Here is a 17105-nt window from a genome sequence, read left to right as displayed (position 1 = left end):
AAATAGAATAAATAGGGGACAGGATAGTATGGAGGGAAATATAGTTAGTCTTTCACAACATGACTATTATGGAAGTCTTTTGCAAAACTGCACACATATAACCTATATTGAACCGCTTGCCTTCTCACTGGGCTTGGGTGGGAAGGGAGGAAGGAAGAGAAGTTGAAACTCAAAGTTTTAGGAATGAATGTTGAGAATTGGTTTTGCATGCAACTGGGAAATAAGAAATACAGGTAATGTAGTGTTGAAATCTATCTTGCCTTACAAGAAAAGAGAGGACATGGGGATAAGGGAAGGGAGGGTTGTGATAGAAGGGAGGGAAGATTGGGAGAAGAGGAAAACAGAATGTATGGTCTTGGAGTAGGGGGAAGGGAGAGATGGGGAGAAAATTTGGAACTCAAAATCTTGTGGAAATGGAGTTGAAAACTAAAAATAAATTAATTAATTTTTAAAAATACTTGAAATAATAAACAGCTATAGCAAAGATGCAGGACATAAAATAAACCCACGTAAATCATTAGCATTCCTACGTATTACTAAAAAAACCCAACAGCAAGAGATAGAAAGAGAAATTCCGTTTAGAATTACTGTAGACATTATAGGATATTTAGGAATCTACTTGCCAAAACAAAACCAAGAACAATATGAACACAATTACAAAATACTTTTCACACAAATAAAGTCAGATCTATATAATTGGAGCATCAGTTGCTCATGGTTAGACCAAGCTAATATTTTTTTTAAAAATCATGATTCTACCTAAATTGGTTGGTAAGAATTCTGAAAAGAAGTCGGAAGGTGAGGAAGACTCCAACCAAGAGAGAGGTCTGGATAATGATGACTGTGGTGACCCTAAGGATATCTGCCTCAACCTTACCAAAGAGGTGTTGCTTCTGGGCCTGAAGGATAAAGAGGGTTACACGTCCTTCTTGAATAACTGCATTTCTTCTGGGCTTCGAGGAGGCATCCTCATAGAATTGATCATGTGAGGTCGCATCCATCTGGATCCCCCAACCATACACAAGAAGAGACTACTTGACAGAAAGGTGTTGCTAAAGTCAGACAGTCCAACTGGCGATGTCTTACTGGATGAAACACTGAAGCACATCAAGACCACAGAACCAGCAAAAACTGTTCAAACATGGATCAAGTAGCACACTGGTGAAAGGTGGAAGCCCTTCAAGCTGCAGTATCAGCTGAGAAATATATGAGAATGGATCGCCAAAAACCTGGTGGAGAAGGGTATTCTGACCCCCAAGAAACAGAACTTCCTGCTGTTTGACATGACCACCCACCCAGTGACCAACGCAACAGAAAAAAGCAGCTGGTCAGAAAGCTTCAGGAGAGTGTCCTGGAGTGAGAGGTGAATGACCCCCAGCTCATGGACTGCAAGACCCTGGCACTGCTAGTGCTGGCCCACTCCTCAGACTTGCTAGAAAGTCTTCTCTACCCTGGCAGATGAAAGATATGATGTAACCATGAACCGAGCCAAGGACCTGGTAGAGCTTTACCCTGAGGTGGAAGGAACAAAGCACAGTGCTGTGGAGGTGATCTAGGCTGGGTTGACAGCCTTCAATAAATCTTAAAGCTGGCAGGCGAGTCCTTCCTCCCCCTGTTGCTGATGACTATCAGAAGCCACATCACATCATTCATGGGATGAAGTGTTTGTTTGGGAGCTGGTTGATTTTCGTCTTTTTTTTTCCTTCTCTTGGACCAAATTCTTGGTGAGGAAGGGAGCAACCTCAGGGCATCGCCACAGGTCTTGACACAATGAATGAAGACTTGCCACTTTTCCCAACATTACTTACCCTGTGGAGAAGAACTTGAGGTTCAGCACCCCGCTTTCCTTTCTTGGTTCTCACCCATGGCTTAAACAAATATTATCAGTCAGGTGGGGTCTGGATGTATCCACCACAGAGTGGCAGACAGAAGGAGTAGAGCAAGCTCTTCATTTTTCTAAAAAACTTGTCCTTTGTCTCTTGGACTCTCTCAGTATACTGTAGTTGATCAAAGTAGTATCCTACTTGAGTGAAAGGCAGAAATCTAAACCAGTTTTTGAAGTAACTGGTATATGGCATTTGTATACCCCTGTCATGCTGACATTTCCCCCTATCTTTCCATTTCCAGTCTGAAGCATATCTAAAACCTGCCAGCCTGGTCATAAATATTTAGAGATGAGAGATAAATTTTCAGACTACTTCCTAGTCCACCCTTTCCCTGGTCAGAAAACCAATTTAAAAATTTTTCTCTTAACTACCATCTCTATGCATTGCAGCAATAGAAGCTGTGATAGGGAAGGAACAAAATTCCTACCCCACACCACAAGATTATTTTGGTTTCCTCCTCCCTCCTGTGCCCTCCAGTCCTTTTGATATATTTATTTTGGCTTCAATCAATGAAGCTAGAATTGAAATTGCTCTTGGAATGCAGCCTCCTGAGTTCAGAATAAGTGTCTAAGCACTAGGTCTTCAATCATGCCATCAGGTCTCCTGATCAGAGATGGTGAGTCCCTAAACTCCAGTTTATTGTTTGGGTTGTATGGTAGACCCCTCCAAATCATCCATCTTCAAACCTCCTCAACTTAATTTGCAACAGAAAGGTCTCCTGTTTTCAGCTTTATAGAAGAGGCAGAAAAAAACCCTTATTCAGGGCACCCCTTGGGAATTCTGTACCTTAAAAAAGGAAATTTGGTATTAGAATTGCAACTCACAGGAATGAGTTCAGCTAATGTTAGAAATCTGCCCATCCCTGAACCCTCCACACCCCAAACCCACCCTCAATAAGCACTGCCTCTTGGCTATGGCAAAAACAGACTTCCTAGTAGTTCTGGAATGGACCTCCCCAGGGGGTTGTCGTGGATGTCCAAAAGTAATTGAATGTTTCAGCATAATCTCCTTCCTTCTCATTAACCTGGCCACAGTGACCACAAATATTACCAAATTAACATGCCTTAGTTTTTCCCTTAATGACCTTTTGATAACTAGAAGCAAATAATTGGTGATAATTATGAAACTAGGCTCAATTTCAAATTTGCTTTTTCTTGATATAGAAGCCAAGTCCCTCATAACCAAACTTGGCTGTGCTTTTCTTGCAATTTAAACAGTTCATATGCAAGAAAACCAGGTTGTCCTGTGGAAAGCAACAATTTAAATGGTGTTAGCAGTCTTGGTGAGTATGGTTCTTTTCAGTCCTTGGTCATTATTTTTAATGCTTCTCTCTCAAAAAAACAGGGAGAGACAAGGTATAGATCTGCATTGTGTATACTGCCAAACAGCTTTCCTTTACTTGTATATGACCATCACCTTTGTTCAATAAACTTTGTATTCTTGGCAAAAAATAAATAAATAGAGTTTTGCTTAGAATGATAAGTAGTATTTATCTAAAACCAACAGTGAGTATTATCTGCAATTGGGATAAGTAAGAAGTCTTCCCAGATCAAGAATGAAACAAGGATACCCACACTGAGCACAACATTATTCAACATTGTACTAGAAATACTAACTGTAGCAATAAGCAAAGGAAACCAAATAGAAGGGATTAGATGAGGAAATGAGGAAAACAAGTATCACTCTTTGCAGATGATATGATGATATACTTGGAGAATCTCAGAGGATCAACAGCAGCAAAGATACAAGAAGAAATTCCATTTAAAATAATGGTAGAAAATATAAAATACTTAGGAGTCCACTTTCCAAAATAAACCTAAGAACTATTTGAACACAATTACAAAATACATTTCCCACGAAGAAAGTCAGATTTAAAGAATTGTAAAAATATGACGTTCATGAGTGGGATGAACCAATATAATAAAATGACAATTCAGCCTAAATTAATTTACTTATTCAATACCATGCCAAACAAACTACCAAAAATACTTTTAGAGCTAGATAAAATTATACAATTCACCTGGAAGAAAAAAGGTCAGGATTATCAAGAAAATTCATTTTTAAAAAGTGTGAAAGAAGATAGCTTAGTAATACCAGATCTCAAACTGTATTACAAAGTAGTAATCATCAAAAATAATCTGGTAGTGGCTAATAAATAGTGTAGTAAATCCGTGCAATAAGTACACAATACACAGTAGTAGGTGACCATAGTAATTGGTTAAATAGATTAGACATTTGTGTGTGTGTGTGTGTTTGTCCTTCATTTTCTTTTCTTCTTTTTTTATTTGTTTTCAACATTCATTTTCACAAAATTTTGAGTTCCAAATTTTCTCCCTATCTCTCCCCTCCCTCTAGCCCAAAACTTCAAGCACTCCAATTACTCCTATCACCAATCAACCCTCCCTTCCCTTATCCCCATCTTCTCTTTTGTCCTGTAGGGCAAAATAAATTTCCATACCCCATTACCTGTATTTCTTATTTCTCAGTTGCATGGAAGAACAATACTCAATAGCTGTTCCTAAAACTTTGAGTTCCAGCTTCTCTTTCTTCCTCCCTCCCCACTCATCCCCATTGGGAAGGCAAGCAATTCAATATAGGCCATATATATGTAGTTTTGCAAATGACTTCCATAAGAGTCATGTTGTGTAAGAATAACCATATTTCCCTCCATCCTATCCTGCCCCCCATTTCTTCTATTTTCTCTTTTGGCCTTGAACCTCCCCAAGAGTGTTGACTTCTAATTGCTCTCTTCTCCCATTGCCCTCCCTTCCATCATCCCCCTACCCTGTTTATCCTCTTCTCCCCAACTTTAATGCACTGTAAGATAGGTTATCATACCAAAATGAGTGTGCATTTTATTCCTTCCATGAGTTGAATGTGATGAGAGTAAGCTTCATGTTTTCTCTCTCACCTCCCCCCTTTTTCCCTCCACAGAAAAGTCTTTTACTCGTGTCTTCAATGGGAGATAATTTGCCCCATTCCATTTCTCCCTTTTTCCTCTAAATATATTCCTCTCTCACCCCTTAATTTCATTTTTTTAGATATGATCCCATCCTATTAAACTCACCCTGTGCTCTCTGTCTGTGTGTGTGTGTGTGTGTGTGTGTGTGTGTGTGTAATCCCGCCAACTACCCAGATACTGAAAAAGGTTTCAAGAGTTCCAAATATTGTCTTTCCATGTAGGAATGTAAACAGTTCAACTTTAGTAAGTCCCTTATGATTTCTCTTTCCTGTTTACCTTTTCATGCTTCTCTTGATTTTTGTGTTTGAAAGTCAAATTTTCTTTTCAGCTCTGGTCTTTTCATCAAGAATGCTTGAAAGTCCTCTATTTCATTGAAAGACCGTTTTTTCCCCTGAAGTATTATACTCAGTTTTGCTGGGCAGGTGATTCTTGGTTTAGTCCTAGTTCCTTTGACTTCTGGAATATCATATTCCAAGCCCTTTGATCTCTGAATGTAGAAGCTGCTAGATCTTGTGTTATCCTGATTGTATTTCCACAATACTCAAATTGTTTCTTTCTGGCTGCTTGCAATATTTTCTCCTTGACCTTGGAACTCTGGAATTTGGCTAGAATGTTCTTAGGAGTTTCTCTTTTTGGATCTCTTTCAAGAGGTGATCGGTGGATTCTTTCTATATTTATTTTGTCCCCTGGTTCTAGAATATCACAGCAATTTTCCTTGATAATTTCATGAAAGATGATGTGTAGGCTCCTTTTTTGGTCATGGCTTTTAGGTAGTCCCATAAATTTTATATTGTCTCCCCTGGATCTATTCTTGAGGTCAGTTGTTTTTCCAATGAGATATTTCACATTATCTTCCATTTTTTCATTCTTTTGGTTTTGTTTTATGATTTCCTGGTTTCTCATAAAGTCATTAGCCTCTATCTATTCCATTCTAATTTTGAAAGAACTATTTTCTTCAGTGAGCTTTTAAACTTCCTTTTCCATTTGGCTAATTCTGCTTTTTAAAGCATTTTTCTCTTCATTGGCTCCTTGAACCTCTTTTGCCAATTGAGTTTATTTTTAAAGGTGTTATTTTCTTCAGCATTTTTTGGGTCTCCTTTAGCAAGTTATTGACCCACTTTTCATGATTTTTTGTACTCATTTCTCTTCCCAATTTTTCCTCCATCTCTCCTACTTGATTTTCAAAATCGTTTTTGAGCTCTTCCATGGCCTGAGAAAATTGGACATTTATTTTGGATGTTTAGGATACAGAAGCTTTGACTTTTATGTCTTTCCCTGATGGTAAGTATTGTTCTTCTTCCATCCAAAAGGATGGGAGAAGATATTTGTTCACCAAGAAAGTAATCTACTACAGTCTTATTTTTTTCCCTTTTTTGGGAATTTTCCTAACCAGTTACTTGACTTTTGGGTTCTTTGTCAAGAGCAGGGGCAAAATCAAGCATGTACACTGGCCTGGGAGTAACCAGAGATTTTTGTGCAGAGAATCTTAGTAGAGTTTCCTCTTCACAATCACCTTGCCTCCAGTTCCACCAAGCCAGCACTGGGGGATGAGATTCAGATAAGCTGCAGGGGCAGGGCCACCATTCAGTGTGAGATAAAAATCAGCTTCTGCAGGGCCTCTACACAGGGCTGAGGGAAGAATCAGCTGCTCAGTGCCCCCATGGGGTTTTAAGATCCAACAATGGATGCTGGCTACTGTAGGGGTTGCTGTGGGAACTCCTGCAGCCTGCAGAATGTGGCCTCTGTGGCTGCTACATGAGGCTGGAGCTATGGGAAGGCCCTTCTCCCTTCTCGGCCAGCTGAGAAAACCCTGTCACTGACCTTTGGCACCTGTGGGTTGAGGGATCTGCAAACTGCTTCTAATGTAACTGGGGATTCCACCCCAGAGGCCTGCTCACATCCTCCTCCCAGAGCCACATCTGATCACACCACCTGTGCTGGGAGCCTATAGAAACTCCCTTTACCATTTTAAACAGTAACAGAGATTTAATCTCCCACAGTCTGAAATTCAAAAACCAATTAATTTCTTTCCCCTACATATCTACTTACGTGAGAGAAGAGTTCTTTGTGATGAAAATTCTATATCTAAGGATTGGAATGAGACGTGCATCTAAGAAGGGGATGAAGAAGATACATCTGTATGACACTAACTCCTCTGCGTGATCCATCTTATTTCATAATCAACAAAATATGAATCCAGTCACAATCAATGATGTGATCAGTCATTCGCTGCAGTTCATGGACCAGACTCAGGGACAGCTTTTATAGAACTGGGTTTATTTGAGCATTTATTACATGAACAACTGCTTGTTAGATACAACCCAAAGCAACATTTGAAAGAGGAAAAAGAAGCTAACTTGAATATACAATTGGGACCCATAAAAAGACATGGTTTTGGAATTGGGGAAAATCAATAATTTCAGGTAGCACTAGGAGTGAAGAATGTAGAAATTGGAGGGAGGCAGACAAAAGAATCCTTGACAAATAGCACACTGGACTCAAGGAAGGTATACAGGAATCTCAGGGAAACTGTGATTCAATGGCACAAATGTGTATTAAATGCCAAATATGTACAAGTCCGTATGCTGGGTTTGCTTCTCAGTTGGACATCAGCGGTCAATGGACTGGGTCTTATTGAGCCATGTGTGACATGCTACCCTACATAAGCCTTCACACCTTGTACTGTTTTTGATCTCAAGAAGTCTGATGTAAGAGATGATGTAAGTCTGATGTAAGAGAGCAACTAAGAAGATAATTTTCTACGAGGATTTGGTCAACACTGTCCAGGAGACAGCCACCATTGGTCCTTGGGTAGTGGTTGGAAGGCAGAAACAAGCCCATATAAGGCTGTGTTGTGCAAACATTGAGATTTGGTGATTATATAATGAAGTGATTTATTGGTGTGTGTCTGTGTCTGTGTGTCTGTGTGTGTGTGTGTGTGTGTGTGTTTAAGTGAGAGACAGAGACAGAGAGATAGAGAGACAGGGAGAGAGAGAGAGTGTTTGTGTATGTGTATAAAAAATATGGTTAGCTGTTCCACAGACTATTCTGCCTCCTCCATTTCTTATGGGTACTAGTACAAGTTATTCTCTAGGTCCAGAACTTCCTCACATTTCTATTTCTTAAATTCCTGTTATTCCTCCCAGACCCATTTCAGGAGCCTCTTCAAGGAAACTTTCCTTCATTTCAAGCTTTTTTTATCGCCTTGCTCTTTTATACCAACTGCTGTGACTTTGCTCACAATCCCAGTGACTTCTTTGACCAAAATACCCCTCTTTCATCACCACTCCTATACCTCTGCTCCCTATTCTTAGAAGAAATGGAACTCTTTTATTATTTGCATTTGTATCTCCTGTGTCTGGTACAGGAAAAATGATTAATCAATGGCCATTCATTCATTGATTCTACAGTATACCGTAGAAGAGAGAGCAGCTGCAAATCTGGATGAGGTTCAGTGCATATTAATATGTGACCCTGGGCAATATTTCTGAATCTCAGTTTAGTTACTTATATGTAATTCCTGTCCCCAAGTCCACTGGTTAAGTTCCTTATTGGTTAAGATGAGGGCCCTACACTACATGAGAAGTAGGAAAGAATTGGAGATAACAGGAGAGCTCCAGCCTTCTTCAGTCACTTGGGGATTCTTCAAGTTTCACATCAGTTTGGGGGGGTTTTGGTTTGCAGCTTTAAGAGGCAAGATGGAAGAGGTCAATCACACTTCAAGTTCCTGAAGGAAAAGACTCTAGAAAGACATGAGATGAACTGACAGTATCGACCATGTCCCTGTCCTCAGCTAGCTACAGTAAAATATTCAGGGAGTTTCCCCTTGGGTGAGATCCAGAAGTGTCTTGGTGGAACTGAGTTAATCTCTCTTCCACTGGAAAAACCGTTTCACTCTATATACACTCTATATTCTCCTATGTATACTTTCGCTGATTTCTGTTTTGCTACAGATTTGATAAAGATGTTTCTTTGTTGTGTGCTATGTATTTCATTGTGGAATTATTATTTGGTAGGAAAGGGAATAAACCTTGCATATAAAATATGGGATCCTCCTCCCTCTTCCTCAACAATAATGACATAGTGATCACAAGTTAGATTGAATTTGATCATATCCCCCAGACAAACAATATTTTTGCTTTAACATTTTTACTCAGAATTTGAAGTTCTAAAATCTATCCCTCCCACCCTCTCTCTCCTCTCCAAATTGTTTAGATAATTACCACTTTATAATACAGTTTGAAATCTGGTAAGGCTAGACTACATTCTTTTGCATCTGTTTTCATTGATTCCCTTGATGACCTTGAGTTTTTGTTCTTCCAGATGAATTTTATCATTTTTTCTAGATCTACAAAATAATTTTTATTAGTTTGATTAATATGGCACTGAAAAAATAGATTAATTTAGGTAGAATTGCCATTTTAATGTACTGCTTCAAAGTACCCATGAGTAATTAATTTTTTCCAGTTGTTTAGAAATGACTTTGGGTGAAAAGTGTTTTGTAGGTGTGCTTCTATAGTTCCTGGGTTTGTCTTGGCAAGTGGACTCCCAAGTATTTTATATTGTCTATAGTTATTAGAAATGGAATTTTTTTGTCTGTCTCTTACTATTGGACTTCATTGGTAATATATCGAAATACTGATGATTTATGTGGGTTTATTTTGTATTCCGCAACTTTACTAAAGTTGTTAATAATTTGAAGTAGTTTTTAGCTGATTGTCTAAGATTTTCTAAGTATAACATCATTTCATCTGCAAAGAATGATAATCTTTTTCCTCATTACCTATTTTAATCCCTTAAATGTGTTCTTCTTTTTTTATTGCCATAGCTAACATTTCTAATGCAATACTAAATAATAGAGACAATAAGGGGCATCCTTGCTCCACCCCTGATTGTGTTGGGAATGCTTCTAGCTTATCCTCATTACGGATAATGTTTGCTGATGGTTTTAGATAAATATTACTTATCACTTGAAGATAAACTCCGTAGACCAATGATATTTAAAGAAGAAGATATAATTCTAGGTTAGTACTCCCCTCTCTAAGAAGAATAGAGAGGTGGTCTCTGGCCCCACTTCCTTCTTCTCCTCCTGCAAGGAATTGAAATCTCCCTCAGATTGGTGGAGGTTGAATAGACTAGAGATGCCTGTGATACCTCTCTTTGAACCACACAAGCCCCCCCCCCCCACTATAGATGAGACTATAGGCACTTATAACTCTATCTATACATAGGGTTTTATTACATATAAAATGGGAACAGTAACACTTGTCTTAACATGGAAATGATCACAGGAAAACTTTCTGAGTCTCAGTTTAGTTATTTATAAAATGGGGATAACTTGCCCTATTCATCTCAAAAAGTTTGTGGTAAACAAGGTGCTTTGTAAATTTTAAGGCATAAGTTCTGACCTTTGTCACCATGTAGTGCAACCTTCTTACTTTACAGATGATGAAACTAGGGTCCCCTAAGGTAAAGTTACATGTCTAAGGTAACATTGAGTGAACAGTCATGTCAAGTAGACCAAGGATTTGTGATGTCATCCCACTAGATCATGCTGTTAGCACCCCAGACCTCCTGAATAGGAAGTACATTCTATAAATATCTACTATGATCTCAGTAACATATGCTCTACTATTTCAAAATGTCTAACAATTCAGAAAGGAACAGGATGGAAGCTGACCTTTGTACACCCAATAGAATAAAGAATTTTCTAAATAAAGACAAAGAATGAATACTCTTACCATGAAGCTGAAGGCCTTAATTTAAAAAAAAATAGATAGTGGTCCTCAAGTCAAGATGAAGGCAAGGTTCTCATATCTGTTTTCACTAACTATAGGTTCCCTCCCCCCACCTCTGTCTACTGGCTGCAGCAAGGAAAGGTACTCAGGAACCATGGAAGGGCAGCATAGTGGTCTCTCTAGGCCACAAGCTAAGCAATGCCATCATCTCAGCTCATTAGGGAGTCTTCATCCCAAAGAAACTCCTGACATGGAGACCCAGCATCAGCCTCTAAAGAATAAAATTTTACCGTTTAATTTGTACTGTTCCACTTCACACAAGTTCCCCTTCCTCAGCCAAAGACATTTATTACCAGATATTAGAAGTATCATGAACTGTTAGTCAGAAAGAGATCAAGAAAGCCTATTGCCAGCTTATCAATAAATACCCCCCTGACATGAATAACAATGACCCAAAAGCTAAAGAAAAGTTCTCACAATTAGCAGAAGCCTATGAAGTGCTCAGTGATAAAGTAAAATGAAAACAGCATGATACTTGTGGTCCAGCTGACTTTGACTCTGGAACGGGAAGTTCTGGACAGAGTTACTGGCAAGGTGGCCTTGCTGTCGACTCAGAGGAACTCGTTAGGAACATTTTGGGAAGTTTTCAGGATCCTCATTTGGAGATTTCCATAGTGTATTTGATCAGCCTCAAGAGTACATCATGGGACTGACATTCATTCAGGTTGCAAAGGGTGTATAAAAAAGAACTTATTGTGACCATGAAGGACCTCATGAGGCATATGATGGCAAAGGAGATGAACCTGGCACCAGTGTTCAGCAGAGCCAAAAGCATAAATACAGGTCCTTTTGTGGTGTGTTTGACATGCAGGCCATGTGTATGCTGTGGATCCATAATAATTACTCCTGGTGTAGTATGTGGGGGAATAGGACAAGCCAAATAGAAGAAGATCATGTTCCCAGCACCTGCAGGACCAGAGGGTGTTCAATCTGTAAGAATCCTATGGGGGAAAAGATGAAATCTTCATCACATTCAAGGATCAGAGAAGTCTTGTGTTTAGGAGGGTTAGAGTAGATATCCTCTCAGACGACTTTATTTCTCTAACTCAGGTTGTTCTTGGTGGGACAGCCAGAACTCAAGGGCTATAAGGGACAATGTCATGATCCCACCTGGGATTACAGGTTGACCAAAAGATTCAACTGAGTGGGAAAGGCATCTTTTTTATGACATTCAAAAGTAATAAATTTAAAAATAAAAATTTTGAGTTGCAATTCTCTCCCTCTTTTGAGCCCCTCCCCTTACCCTTTAAGAAGGAAAGCAACATAACTCAAATTGTGCATGTGGAGTCATGCAAAATGTTTCCATTTTGGCCATGTTGAGAGAAAAGGAAAGAAAAATAAAATGAGAAATGTATGCTTCAATCTGCACTCAGATTTCAGCAGTTCTCTTTCTAGAGTTGGATATAATTTTTCATCATGAATTCTTTAGAATTCTCTTGGGTGAAAGTACTGATTAGAGTCACTATGTCCTTCACAGTTAATTAGCAATAAAGAATCACTGTATAGTGTAGTGGTCTGTGTAGTGTGTACTAGAAATATGTTCTGTTTACCTCACCTTGCACCAGTTTATATGTCTTTCCATTTTATTTGGTTTTTCTGAAATCACCTCCTACATCATTTCTTATAGCACAAATTTTTTTCCATCACAATCATACCACAGCTTATTTAGCCATTCCTCAACTTATGGGCCTCCTTCTAATTTCCAGTTACTCGATACCACAAAAAAAAAAATGTTGCTACAAATATTTGTCTTTTTCTTTTTCCTTCTAGGTCAACAAGTATACATATGTTCTCCAGAATGGTTTTACCAATTCACAAGTCCACCAACAGTTCCTTAGTGCACCGATTTTTCCATATCCCCTCAACGTTAATCATCATCCTTTTCTGTCATGCTAACCAATCGGATAGATATGTTAGTAACTCAGTTATTACAGTTTGCATATCTTTAGACCACTTGTCAATTGAGGAATGGCTGTTTTTTTATAAATTTGACTCCATATCCTCTATATTTGAAAAATGAGTACTTCATATGAGAAATTTTTTCTGACTTTCCTGCACTCCTCATTTTTACTGCATTTAGTTTTGTTTATTCAAATCATTTGAATATAATATAACCAAAATTACCCATTTTACTTTGTGGGGCTCTCTCTGTCTTGATTGGTCATAAAGTCTTACTCTTATTCAAAGACCTGACAGATAATTTTTTCATGCTTCCCTTAATTGCTTATTACATTGACCTTTACATCTAATTCATGTACACATTTTGACCTCCTCTTGGTTGATGTTGTAAAAAGATGATCTGTGCCTAGATTCTGTCAAATTGCTTTCTATTTTCCTAGCCATTTTTGTCAATTAGTGAGTTCTTGCATCACAAGCTTGGGTGTTTGGTTTATCAAATGCTAAATTACTATACCCACTTACTACTGTATATATGTTGTCTTCTTTCCCATTTTTTCTTCATTTATTCCCTTTCTTTCTCATCCAGAGGAGCTTGATTATACTTTTCTAGCCCTATAAAATAATTATTTAGTAGTTTAATTGGTATGGCACTAAATAGGTAAAATAATTTCAGTAGAATTATCATTTCTATTTTATTAGCTTAGTCTACCCATGAGCAATCAACATTTCTCAAATTATTTAGATCTTTCTTTGTGTGACAGGGGTTTTGTAATTGTATAGATATACCCCCTGGGTATGTCTTCTCAGGTAGACTCCCAAGTATTTGCTATTGTCTGAAGTTATTTTCAATGGAATTTCTCTTTCTATCTCTCCTATTTGGGTTTTATTGGTCATATATAAAAATGCTGATGCTTTACGTGGATTTATTTCATATTCTGGAAATTTGCTAAAGTTGTTAATTGTTTCAACTAGATTTTAGTGGATTCTCTATGTTTCTTTAAGTACACCAACATATCTGCAAAGAGTGACAGTTTTGCTTGTTTTTATTCCTTCAATTTGTTTTTCTTGTTTTATTACTATAGCGAGCATTTCTAGTAAAATGTTGAATAATAGTGGCAATAGTGGACATTGAAGGGAATTCATTTTCCAAATCAGTCATTTTTCCAACAAGATATTTCATATTTTCTTCCACCTTTTCATTCTTTTGGCTTTGTTTTATTGTTTCTTGATTTCTCATGAGGTCATTAAGTCTCCACTTGCTCATTTCTAGTTTTTAAGAAAGTATTTTCATGGGTAAAAGTTTTGTATCTCTTTTTGCATTTGGTGAATCATGCTTCTTTAAGGAGTTATTTTCAGCAGAGAAATTGTATGCCTCTTTTTTCAAACCTGTTGCATATTTTGTTTTATAAGGATTTCTCTTCTTCAAAGAGGTTTTGTACCTCATTTACATTTACCGTTTGGCCAATACTGTTTTTAAGATGCAGTTTTCTTCAGTATTTTTTGTCTCTTTTATAAAGCTGTTAATTATCTTTCAATAATTTTTTCTATTATTCTAATTTCTTTTCCCAATCCTTCCTCTACCATCCTTATTTGATTTTTAAAATATGTTCTCTCTTTTTTTCACCTCGTTCTTTAACTCTTTTGGGAATACTTGTTGAATTTCTATTCAATCTGCATCTTCTTTTAATTCTTACCTTGTAGATCTTTTCACATCATTATCTTCTTCTGAGTTTATATCTATACTTCTTGTCACCACAGTAGCTTTTTATGATCAAAGTAATTTTTTCCTCTCTCATTTTTCCAGTTAATTTCTTAACTTTGAACTTTTTGTTGAGGTTGGACTCTGCTCATCTGGAGAGCAGGTCACTGTACCAAACTTGAGGTGGTTTTTTGTGCTGATGTTTTCACAGCAAACTTTGGAAGTTTTTAAGTTTCTTGTGCTTCCAATATGGTGTGATCCGTGGAGAGACATGGTCAGTGTTCTCATGGTCCATACTCTAGTTCTTCAGGAAGGTCCTTTGCAACCACATGCACTAGTGTTCTCTGCATTAGAACTACATCCCAGATATGATTAGTGAGCAATGGAGTTGTCCAGTCCTGTGCCCAGTGCCAGCACAGAGATTTTTTATAACCTCCCTCTGACAAGTTTTCCAATCACTTTGCCATCCCTGGTTGGTGAGAGAACAGAAAAGTGTTTCTGGTGCACTACTGTCACTGAGAGCCTCCAGCACACACAGCTGATGGTACTGTCATGCGGCACTCTGGGCCAGTCTTCACCCCGGTCTCATAGACTTTTCATTCCAGACTCCTAAGTTCTCTTGAACCAGAAAAATGTCACTCTGAACTTTTGTTAATTATGCTACCCCAGAATTTGATTTGACACATTATTTTAAAGTTCATTGGGAACAACACTGGGAGAGTTTCGCTTGAATCATCTCTCTACGCTGCTACCTCCTTCCACTGATTTTTACAACTCTAAGTGAGGGCCTTAATTTCCTCATCTCTAAAATGGCAGGCTGCCTAGATAATTTTTAGGAATCAATCTAGTTCTATAACAGACCATAAGGGACCAAGACTCCTGACTACTATTGAAGGCACCACAATCCTCTTAGTCACCTAATTTAGCAACCTTGATATCATCATCAACTCCTCTCTTATTCACTCCACATATGTTATCTATTGCCACACCTTGTCAAGTGACCAAAATAAAGAAAAATAAGTGTGACAAGTTCTCAGTGAATAGAGAGGGAATAAAATACTATGTATAAATATGCATGAGAAAGAATAAGAATTTCAAGTAAATGGATAAACATACCCAAAAACACACACAAAAAAAAACCCTCCAAATTAACAAACTGTTTATATACAAATGCCCAAAGTTTTGGGAACAATCAAAATGAACCAAAGGTGCTAATGAAAGGAGATAAATTTGACCTCAAAGTTAGCAATAAGAAATGATGTGACTAAGATGTGTCCAATGAATTAAATATGGTTCAAGATTGGTAGACTTTTTGAAAAGTAGAATTAATAATAAAATAATAGCATCTATATAATGATAATTATGTATAATAACATAAGATTTTTCAAATCCCTTATAAATATCTTATTTTATCCTCAAAACAACTCTGGGAGATAGCAAACTAAGGCAGAAAGAAGTTAAAAGACTTTCCCATGGTCACACAGCTAGTAAGTGATTGTGCCTAATTTTGAATTCAGGTTTTCTCGATTTCACTCCTAGCACCCTCTTTATTGTACTCTTTCTGTCATCTAGGTGAACAAATGAGTGTGGAGTAGTAGGGATTGTCTTTGTATATTAAGAAGAGTCAGAGGAAGGAATTACAATTTCAACTCTGTCACTCTCTTGTCTGAGAGGCTCAGACAAGTATATCTAGAAAAAAATTACAGACTCCTCTCTTTGGCTTTTAAAGCGCTTTGCAGTCTGGCTCCAACCACCCTTCTAAGGCTTGAGGTTAGTCTTCTTCAGCTCTCCCTTCCCACATCCTATTTCTCACATGATTCTCAGATAATAGAATAATAATGATAATAATAATAAAAAGTTTCTATAGCTCTTCAAATTTTGCAAATTGCTTTGCTTATTATATCCTTTGATCCCTATATATAGTAGTACATTTATTGTCTACCTGCAATATGCCAGGTACTATGCTAAGTGCTTTATAAATATGAGGTGATCCTCACAATAAGTCCATGAGTTAGGTGCTATTAAGGTGAGTTAGGTGGTGCAATGAACAGAGCACCAACCTTGGAGGTAGGAGGACCTGAGTTCCAATCTGGTGTCAATCACTTCATACTTAGTAGCTGTGTGACTCTGGGCAAATCACTAAACCCTAGTTGCTTCAGCAAAAAAAAAAGAACCCCATTTTATATTTGCAGAAATTGAGGCAGACAGATTAAGTGACTTGGCCAGGATCCCACAGCTGGTAAGCAACCAGGTCTAGATCTGAACTCAGATCCTCCTAATTCTAGGCCCAGTTTTCTACCTACTGTGCCACCTAGCTGCCTCTCATTGTTATTCATCATTACAACACTGATATCATTATATAAATGAGGAAACAGATTCAGAGTAGTTAAGTGACTTCACCATAAAACCCGGGCACAAAGACTCAGGATTATCTAGCTTCAAGGTTAACTGTTTAAGCCTACCCAGAAAACAGTAACACACTAGTAGTTGGCAATATAGATGCAAAAATCACAAAACTTCAGCTCCCACCACCCCCAGTACCAGAGACAGATTTGTCCTCAGATCAGCAAGCACAGGAATCTTTAATGTTTACTCAAGCTCTTGATGAGTCTTCACATGTACATGATGCAAACACAATCTCCTGGCAGGTGCAAACCCACAAGACATTGACACTAACCCTGATCAGCCAGGACAGCATCAGCAGGAGGATGTTTATATGGTGATAATTGCTTTAGTGGTATTTGCAATTAAATCCACACTTCTCAATTACATGTGTGACTTGCAGGTGTGTAACTGCTGAAGTTTATCACAGACAGCACAAAGGCCATGGAAGTGTGAGATTTTCTGCTCTATTTGCTTAG

General features: G+C 38.0%; 2 pseudogenes; both read left to right on the top strand.

Moving 5' to 3' along the window:
- Positions 1-749: 749 nt before the first annotated feature.
- Positions 750-5247, top strand: LOC140522727 (Golgi phosphoprotein 3-like; annotated as a pseudogene).
- A 3378-nt stretch (positions 5248-8625) lies between these two features.
- On the top strand, positions 8626-17044 carry LOC140522726 (dnaJ homolog subfamily A member 3, mitochondrial-like; annotated as a pseudogene).
- The last annotated feature ends 61 nt before the right edge of the window (positions 17045-17105 follow it).

The sequence above is a fragment of the Notamacropus eugenii genome, chromosome 2 (assembly GCF_028372415.1).
Source record: "Notamacropus eugenii isolate mMacEug1 chromosome 2, mMacEug1.pri_v2, whole genome shotgun sequence".
Lineage (NCBI taxonomy): Eukaryota > Metazoa > Chordata > Mammalia > Diprotodontia > Macropodidae > Notamacropus > Notamacropus eugenii.
This window is presented reverse-complemented; position numbering and strand designations above follow the sequence as displayed.